This window comes from Pristiophorus japonicus, unplaced genomic scaffold (genome assembly GCF_044704955.1).
Source record: "Pristiophorus japonicus isolate sPriJap1 unplaced genomic scaffold, sPriJap1.hap1 HAP1_SCAFFOLD_35, whole genome shotgun sequence".
NCBI classification, from domain to species: domain Eukaryota; kingdom Metazoa; phylum Chordata; class Chondrichthyes; family Pristiophoridae; genus Pristiophorus; species Pristiophorus japonicus.
In genome coordinates this window covers 8,764,565-8,774,243 of record NW_027253324.1, presented here as the reverse complement: position 1 = coordinate 8,774,243, position 9,679 = coordinate 8,764,565, and the positions used below count along the sequence as shown (strand labels likewise).

Here is a 9,679-nt window from a genome sequence, read left to right as displayed (position 1 = left end):
GCTATCACATGTCGATGAGGCCTTATGTACCCAGGTTCTGAAAAAATTTCCTTCCCTTTCTGAGCCAGGCATTGGAAACTTTTCCGGGGCGAAGGTGCGGATCCACTTGGTCCCAGAGGCACGACCCATTCACCACAAGGTGCGAGCGGTACCTCACATGATGAGGGCGAGAGTGGAAATCGAGCTGGACAGGCTGCAACACGAGGGCATCATCTCCCCTGTGGAATTCAGCGAGTGGGCCAGCCCGATTGTTCCAGTACTCAAAAGTGATAGCACGGTCAGGGTTTGCGGCGATTATAAAGTAACTATTAATCGTTTCTCGCTACAGGACCAATACCTGCTACCTAAGACAGATGACCTATTTGGCGCGCTGGCAGAAGGCAAGGCGTTCACCAAGCTTGACCTGACTTCGGCCTACATGATGCAGGACTTGGACGAGTCTTTGAAGGGCCTCACCTGCATCAACAAGCAAAAGGGACTGTTCAGCGACAGCAGATGCCCGTTTGGAATTCGTTCGGCTGCAGCGATCTTCCAGAGAAACATGGAGAGCCTACTCAAGTCGGTACCACACACGGTGGTCTTTCAGGATGAGATATTGGTTTTGGATCTGGACACCGCCGAACTCCTACAAAACCTGGAGGAGGTCCTCCAGCGACTGGATCGCGTAGGGCTGCGGCTGAAGAGGTCGAAAAGCGTCTTCATGGCAACAGAAGTGGATATTTTGGGGAGAAAGTTCAAGGCGGATGGCATTTCGGCCCACAGACGGCAAGACAGAGGCTATCATGAATGCACCCAGGCCACAGAACATCACGGGGCTGCGGTCGTTCCTGGGACTCCTCAACTATTTTGGTAACTTCCTACCGGGGTTAAGCACCTTTTAGAGCCCCTACATGTGTTATTGCACAAAGGTGAGAACTGGGTATGGGGAAAAAAAAACAAGTTCTTGCTTTTTACACAGCCAGCAACCTTTTATGCTCCAACAAGCTGCTTATATTGTATAACCCGTGTAAAAGACTTGTGCTAGCATGTGACGCGTCGTCGTACGGAGTCGGGTGTGTATTAAAGCAAGCTAACAGTGCGGGGAAGTTGCAACCTGTCGCCTATGTTTCCAGGAGCTTGTCGAAGGCCGAGAGAACCTACAGCATGATTGAGAAAGAGGCATTAGCGTGTGTGTTCGGGGTAAAGATAATGCATCAGTTCCTGTTTGGCCTCAAATTTGAGCTGGAAATGGATCACATGCCTCTCACATCCCTATTCGCTGAAAACACGGGGATAAAGACTAATGCCTCAGCCCACATACAAAGGTGGGCACTCATGTTCTCAGCGTATAACTCGACCATCCGCCACAGGCCAGCCACTGAGAACTGTGTGGATGCTCTGTCGGCTACCATTGCCCACCACGGGGGTGGAAATGGCCCAGCTTGCAAACTTGTTGACGGTGGCACAGCCCGCTGACTTGTTGATGGTCATGGAAGCGTTTGCAAATGATAAATCACCTGTTACGGCTCGCCAGATTAGGATTTGGACCAGCCAAGATCATCTGCTGTCCCTCGTAAAAAACTGTCGACTGCATGGGAGCAGGGCCAGCATGCCCGCTGAAATGCAAGAGCCAATCAAGCCGTTCCAGCGGCGAAAGGACGAGCTGTCCAGTCAGGCAGACTGCCTGTTGTGGGGTAACCGCGTAGTGCTACCAAAAAAGGGCAGGGAGACGTTCATCTCGGATCTCCACAGCACCCACCCGGGTATAGTAATGATGAAAGCGATAGCGATATCTAACACGTGGTTGCTCGGTATCGACTCTGACTTCGAGTCCTGTGTACGGCAATGCAGTGTATGTGCTCAGTTGACCAACGCGCCCAGGGAGGCACCATTAAGTTTGTGGTCCTGGCCCTTCAGACCATGGTCGAGGATCCATATCAAATATGCGGGCCCATTTCTTGGTAAAATGTTCCTGATGGTGGTGGATGCTTATTCAAAATGGATTGAACGTGAAATAATGTCGGGAAGCACCGCCACCGCCACCATTGAAAGCCTGAGGGCCATGCTTGCCATCCACGGCCTGCCTGACATACTGGTCAGTGACAACGGGCCTTGTTTCACCAGTGCCAAATTTAAAGAATTCATGACCCGCAATGGGATCAAACATGTCAGCTCGACCCCGTTAAAACCAGCCTCCAATGGGCAGGCAGAGCGGGCAGTACAAACAATCAAACAGAGCCTCAAACGAGTCACAGAAGACTCACTCCAAACCCGCCTGTCCCGAGTACTGCTCAGCTGCAGCACGAGACCACACTCGCTCACAGGGGTGCCCCCGGCTGAGCTACTCATGCAAAGGACACTTAAAAGCATACTCTCGCAAGTCCACACCAACCTGCATGATTAGGTAGAGATTAGGCATCAGCAACAAAATGTGAATGATGGTCGCGCCACTGTGTCACGGGAAATTGATCTGAATGTCCCTGTGTGTGTGCTAAACTACGGACATGGTCCGAAGTGGATCACGGGCACGGTGATAGCTGAAGAAGGGAGTAGGGTGTTTGTCGTCAAACTAGACAATGGACAAATTTGCAGAAAGCACCTGGACCAAACGAGGCTGCGGTTCACAGACTGCCCTGAACAACCCACAGCAGATACCATCTTTTTCGATACCACAACGCACACTCAAAGGCTCAACGACACCACCCCGGACCAGGAAATCGAAACCATCACACCCGACAGCCCAGCAAGGCCAGACTTACCCAGCAGCCCTGCAGGGCCAACAAAACGCCAGCCCAGCGAGGCACAGCCAACACACTAGAACAGACATTTGTACCGAGGCGGTCCACCAGGGAAAGAAAGACTCCCGACCGCCTCACCTTGTAAATAGTTTTCACTTTGACTTTGGCGAGGGAGTGATGTTGTTTCTCTGTAAAGCATGCACTCCCATGTTCCACCACCAGGGAGCGCATCCCCTGAAGTCCCAAGGGATCCCAAGAGACTGTTGGATGCTCTAGTTACAAGTCTTTACTCTGGAAAATTTCAGACCGGGCACTTGTTCAGTGTTGCTGGAAGGCCCAGTGACCGGGATATCTCTAGCCGGGGTTTTCCTGAGCCTGTGCTCGGTGTACGGGGAGCTTTGGTCCGGGTCCGGGATAGCTTGCATCATGTGACAATGTTCCCCGAACTGCTCTTGTTCTATTTTATCGTCCACAAGTTTTCATTTCAAAAATGTTTCCGCCAACAGGCGCTCAATCCCTCTCTCTGCAAAACGTTCATTTCACAAACATTTCTCTGACCGGAACTGCACCAAACAACAATGTTGCTTTCAAATTCATTCAACTCCCCAATTTCCACGTCCTCAATTTTAAGGACAAGGACTGAAAGCGCATTGCGATCAGAAAATTGCCGGATCCCCTGTGGTTAATGACAGTGCTTTCGATGGTTGATCTCCATACACACCTTGGAATTAAGGAGAACCTGTTTCTTGGTTTGAAGTTCGAGGTAAACCCACGGGGCGGAGCCAACAGACGCCTGGCAGCAATCAGCGACAGGAAGATGCAACTTCAGCAGGCCCGGCTGTCAACAGCATTACCATCGCCGAATCCCCCGCCATCAACAGCCTGGGATCACTATTGACCACTAACTGAAGGGGATTGACAGGCGTGATGTTGGGAAGCCCGGCTAGCTCAGTCGATAGCACATGAGGCTTTTCATCTCAGGGTTATGCGTTCGAGCCCCACGTCGGGTGAATTAGTTTCCTTAACTTTTTATATTGCTTTCACGGGAATTAATCTTCTTTTGCACAATGAAAGAAATGCTAACAGTTTTGGTCTCCTTATTTAAGTAGGGATATACTTACATTGTAGGCAGTTCAGACAAGGTTCACGAGGATGCAGGAAAAATGTTCCCGATGACAAGTTGGCAAAAATTATTCAAGTCTGTGAGATACTCAATCATTATTTCAATCATTAATCACCCAGAACATTTGAGATAAAACAAGGATCCAAAGGTTTGCAAAGCCCAGCTAGCTCAATTGATCAACCATAAAACTCTGAATCTCAGGGTTGGGGGTTTGAGCCGAACGTTGGGTAAATAGCTTTTGTTGCAAGCCAGTAATGACATGGACTCTTTCACTAATCCTCCCCAACTTACAGTAACACAGCCCCGCGTAAAGAATGAGGAATTGTGGGTGACTGCATGTGGATCAGAAGAGAACCTCCTCCTCTCCGATTCCACTGAGGCTCAGCCTCCCACGATCACCTCTCGACAGTACAGGCTGCTGTCCAGATCGATTATACAGAGGCTTCGAATACAAGAGCAGGGAGGTTATTCTTGAACTGTAAGGCCACAGCTAGAGTACTGCATGCAGTTCTGGTCACCACATTACAGCAAGGACGTGATTGCACTGGAGAAGGTACAGAGGAGGTTTATGAGGATGTTGTCGGGACTGGAGAATTTTAGCACTGAGCACAGATTGGATAGGCTGTGTTTGTTTTTCTTGGAACAGAGGATGCTGAGGGGAGACATGATTGAGGTGTATAAAATTATGAAGGGCCTGGATAGAGTGGACAGGAAGGACCTGTTTCCCTTCGAAGAGGGGTCAACAACCAGGTGGCACAGATTTAAAATAATTGGTCGAAGGTTAAGAGTAGATTTGAGCGGAAATCACTGGAAATCACTGCCTGAAAAGGTGGTAGAGGCAAAAACACTCAGCACATTTAAAAAGTACTTGGATGAGCACCTGAAGTGCCGTAACCTACAGGGCTACGGACTGAGAGCTGGAAAGTGGGACTGGGCTGGGGAGCTGTTTGTCGGCTGGCAAGGACACGATGGGCCGAATGGCCTCCTTCCGTGCTGTAAATCTCTCTGATTCCATGATGAGCAATTAATATTTTAAACCAGTCTCCTAAAACATAGAGTGAGTAAAGTCAGATAGGGGATAAACATACCTCAAGGGACACACAGGGTAAGATAAAGGAAAAAGGGAACCTTAGGACAGATAGTGAGAACTCGACACTGCAGAAACTCGAGAGGAGTATAAAAAGAGCAGGGGTGCAGGATCAGAACAGCCACGATATTTTTGGATGGTGGAGAAGGCTCGAGGGGCCGAATGGCCGAATCCTGCTCCTTCCGTACTTCTGTTAATTGTTGAATCATTGTCCATTGCACGCACTTTACTTGAGGTGTCTGATTCAGAATGTTCATTGTAACATGTAATGAACATTTAACAGTGTAATATCTCCAAATTTGCAGATGACACTAAACTGGGTGGCGGTGTGAGCAGTGAGGTGACGCTAAGAGGCTGCAGGGTGGCTTGGATAGGTTAGGCGAGTGGGCAAATGCATTGCAGATCCAGTATAATGTGGATAACTGGGGGAAAAAACACGAGGGCAGAATATTATCTGAATGGCGGCAGATTAGGAAAAGGGGCGGTGCAATGAGACCTGGGTGTCATGGTTCATCAGTCATTGAAAGTTGGCATGCAGGTACAGCAGGCGATAAAGAATGCAAATGGTATGTTGACATTCATAGCGAGGGGATTTGAGTATAGGAGCAGGGAGGTCTTACTGCAGTTTTACAGGGCCTTGGTGAGGCCCCACCTGGAATATTGTGTTCAGTTTTGGTCTCGTAATCTGAGGAAGGACGTACTTGCGATTGAGGGAGTTCAACGAAGGTTCACCAGACTGATTCCCGGGATGGCAGGACTGACATATGAGGAGAGACTGGATCAACTAGGCCTGTATTCACTGGAGTTTAGAAGGATGAAAGAGGGATCTCAAAGAAACATTTAAAATTTGGTCGGGACGGGACAGGTTAGATGCAGGAAGAATGTTCCCGATGTTGGGGAAGTCCAGAACCAGGGGACACAGTCTAAGGTTAAGGGGCAAGCCGGAATGACATATGAGGAGAGGCTGGATCAACTGGGCCTTTGTACCTTGGAATTTAGAAGGATGAGCGGGGATCTCATAGAAACATTTAACATTCTGATGGGACTGGTTCGTGCCAACTTTAGCTCAGCCGTTACTTCCTAAAACCAACTTTGTGAAAAGTTTGAATTTATCTTAATGTAGTCGCTACCTGGTGTTTTTGTTGTCATTTTCAATCTCCTTCTTTCACACTGAAACAAATGGTAACCCTATTTTTAAATTAGGAATGCGAGATTTTTAGAGAGCATATTTAAATGCTTCACAAAAACATTCTGATCACGACAGCTACCGGGGTTCGATTCCCAGTTAGAGAAGTAAATTTGCTACCACCGTTATTAATTAAAGTGAAGTAATTTAATTAAATTACACAGATGACCCAAAGCACTTCAGAGTGGTGTCAAAACAAATAAGTTGGTAATTAGAAATAAGGAATGTCAGAAGTTGGATTTGAGTTTCTGGGATTGAGGATGAATAACCCTCTGTGCACTGGAACTAGGAAGGGTGAATAATGAATGAGTTGTTTCCGGGTTTGAAATGCGGCTTGTATCTGCTGGTATTAACCGATAGCATTGTTTAGCAGAATGAAAGAAATGCTAACATGATCACTGAGGGACAGTCGAAACTTCAACAATTTAATTTTAATAATTTGTGAAACTTGAATCATTGAGGAAGTTTTATTTCCTTTCTGATTTTACACACTCTGCATTTTAGGAGACTGGTTTTCAATGTTCATTGCTCATCATGGAATCAGAAAAGTTTATAGCACGGAAGGAGGCCATTGTCACATGAACAATGAACATTTAAAAACACTTTTTGTTTCAGAAATAATGTTTCCGCCCGGGCTTGAACCGGGGACCTTTCACGTGTGAGGCGAATGTGATAACCGCTACACTACAGAAACTGGTGCCTAGTTCTGTGGCCAGAGAGAAGTGTTCAGCAACAAGCTGAAATACTCAATCCCTCTCTCTGCAATAAGTGCCTTTCACAACATCTCTCTGACCGGAACTGCACCAAACAAAAATATTCCTTTCAAGTGTGCAAATTATTTTCGTTTATCTTTAATTTTGCTTTCATGGGATAACATCGTTAAGGAATCGATAAACTTCTTTTGCACAATGAAAGAAATGCCCACTGAGGGAAAGTCAATCGGTCAATAATTGGTTCTGTGCTCTGCACGTTGGTAATGTAGCCAAGATGATCCAAAGATCGGTAGGAAAGCAAGTTGTGAGGAGGACACAAACAATCTGCAAAGCGATATCGATAGGCTCAGTGGCTGGGCAGTAATTTGTCAGATGGAGTATAATGTGGGAAATATGAGGTTGTCCACTGTGGTAGGGATACCAGTCAGGCCATCCTGACTATTCAGTGCTGTGTGTAGCCACCTGCAGGTTGATTTTGAACGTTTGTGTCCTGTCACATGAAATAAATGAGGGCAGCAGGCGTATCTCTGCCTGACACCGGGGAAATAGTGAGAGAGACCTTGGAGCAAGGGTCTGGTTATTGCCAAACAGCAATGGAAATATTAATTCTGGAATAAAAATGTCTGAAAGAACAGTGATCTCGACCTGATTTGAACACACAACCTACGGATCTAGAGTTAGACACATTACCCTTGCGCCACGAGGCCTACACAGTGAGTTGGAGATGTTCGTCGAAATGAAAATTCTGCAATACAAGGGGCTTGGAAATCAGGAGAACCAGTTTCGAGGTTGGAAGTTCGAGATAAACCCATGGTGCGGAGCCAACAGATCCCTGGCAGCGAAAAGTGACAGGAAGACGCAACTTAAGCAGTCCTAACTAGCTCAGTCGGTAGAGTATGAGACTGTTAATCTCAGGGTTGTGAATTCAAACCCCACGTTGGACGAATTATTTTCCTTAAACCTTTATGGTGCTTTCACAGGAAAACATCATTAATGAACCCACAATCTTCTTTTGCACAATGAAAGAAATGCGAACTAAGGGAGAGTTGATCATTTAATCATTTATTCTGTGCTCTGTATAAGAACACAAAAACCAGGAGCAGGAGTCGGCCATTTGGCCCTTCGAGCCTGCCTTCTTCTGCACTGAAACAAATTTTAACCGTGTTTTAAAATGAGCAGCGCGAGATATTGAGAGGGCACATTTCAATGCTTCACAAAACCATTCCTTTCGCTCCAGCCACCAAGGATCGATTCCCGGTTTGAGAAGTAACTTTCATATCACTGTTTGTAATTGAATTGGGGTCATTCTGTTAAGTTCGATGCATGCCCAAAGCACTTCAGAGTGGTGTCCAAACAAATGAGTTTGTAATTAAAAACACTGAATGTCAGGATTGGGATTTGAACCCACGCATCCAGAGGAGACAGTGACCTGAACCAACGCCTTAGACCGCTCGGCCATCCTGACTGATGGATGCTCCAGTTGCAAGTTATTACACTGGAAAGTTTCAAAACGGTCACTTGTTCAGTGTAGCTGGAAGGCCCAGTTACCGGGATATCCTCTCCCCCGGGGTTTTCCTGAGCCTGTGCTCGATGTACGGGGAGCTTTGGCACGGGTCCGAGGTAACTTGCATGTGTAGGCTGCTTGCTGGCTTCAGGTGGTCTCTTACCAGTGTGATCAATTCTTCAAACGACTTGCTTGCTGGTTTCTCGTGTGCCAGCAGGTCCTTCATTAAAGCGTATGTTTTCGAGCCACAGCTGGTCAAGAGATGGGCTCTTCTCTTGTCTGCCTTATTGTCGCCTAACCAGTCTTTGGTTACAAAGCTTTGCTGGAGCCTTTCAATAACGTCCTCCCAATTATCTCCAGCATTGTATTTTTCATCTGAGCCGTTGGTCGCCATTCTGTGGATTCTGTAATCCCATAACTCGTCGCCACTGAAAAGTCCTGACCCTGTAATACAGACTCACACGAGGCACATACTGAAGTCAAGTTCACTCTGGACCTGCACCTTTATTACACAGCTCTCGAATGCCACACTTGCCTGAGACCTGTCCGTATATACGTGTCTGGGAAAGGTATCCAGTGTCTCCTGCAAATGCACCCCTGGTGGTAAGGTCAGTTTGTGGTTACAGGTCATCTCTGGTTACAGTCATGTATGGCATGGTAAGGTACAGTTATGTACAGTAGTGTGAGATACATGACAGAATTGGTATTTATGGTGATTACAGCAATTATTAATCGTCTCACAGACCTCAATTATTTTTATGCGATGAATTGATCGAGGATTGAAACCTGGTTAGTGCGCCTGATCTCAACCCCTCGACCACCAGGGAACAGTTACGATACATGTCGATATACTTATATATATTTAGATATGAACCTGAATATCAACGGCTACCGACCGAGACCTCGTGGTGCAACGGTAGTGTTTCTAACTTTGAGTGAGAGAAATTGTTCCACAGTGACACCCATCTCATCTTTTGTTCACTTTTAAACACTAGAAACTGAGACAGGGGAATAAATAGAGAAACCAAAGCACAGGGTTATAGGCAAGAGGAAGAGAGAAGGGGAAAAATACTGTCCCCACCCAGAACGAATGCAGAAACCCTTCTGCTGCGCTCGGGGTGACCACCCACAGCCTGGATACACTAACGTCCCAACAGCTCATTGACTGTCGGAGTGGGACTGTGCGGTGCTTCAGAGGACAGCTCGAAAAAGCATAGTCACTGATTCCGTCTCATGTGCTCCTCCAATCAAGAAGAGCAAAACACTAAAAATGCTCGAATAATGGTTACACCTTATCTTCAGATTTGCTAAACAGTTAGCTCGTTGGTCTAGGGGTATGATTCCTATTT

At 46.9% G+C, this 9,679-nt stretch overlaps 2 non-coding genes across 2 annotated transcripts; one reads left to right on the top strand and one right to left on the bottom strand.

Annotated features, from left to right (window-relative positions):
• Positions 1 to 6,734: 6,734 nt before the first annotated feature.
• On the bottom strand, positions 6,735 to 6,807 carry trnav-cac (transfer RNA valine (anticodon CAC)). The gene has a single exon. It is a non-coding gene; the product is annotated as a tRNA-Val (tRNA).
• Positions 6,808 to 7,696: 889 nt separating this feature from the next.
• On the top strand, positions 7,697 to 7,770 carry trnan-guu (transfer RNA asparagine (anticodon GUU)). Its single transcript has one exon. It is a non-coding gene; the product is annotated as a tRNA-Asn (tRNA).
• The last annotated feature ends 1,909 nt before the right edge of the window (positions 7,771 to 9,679 follow it).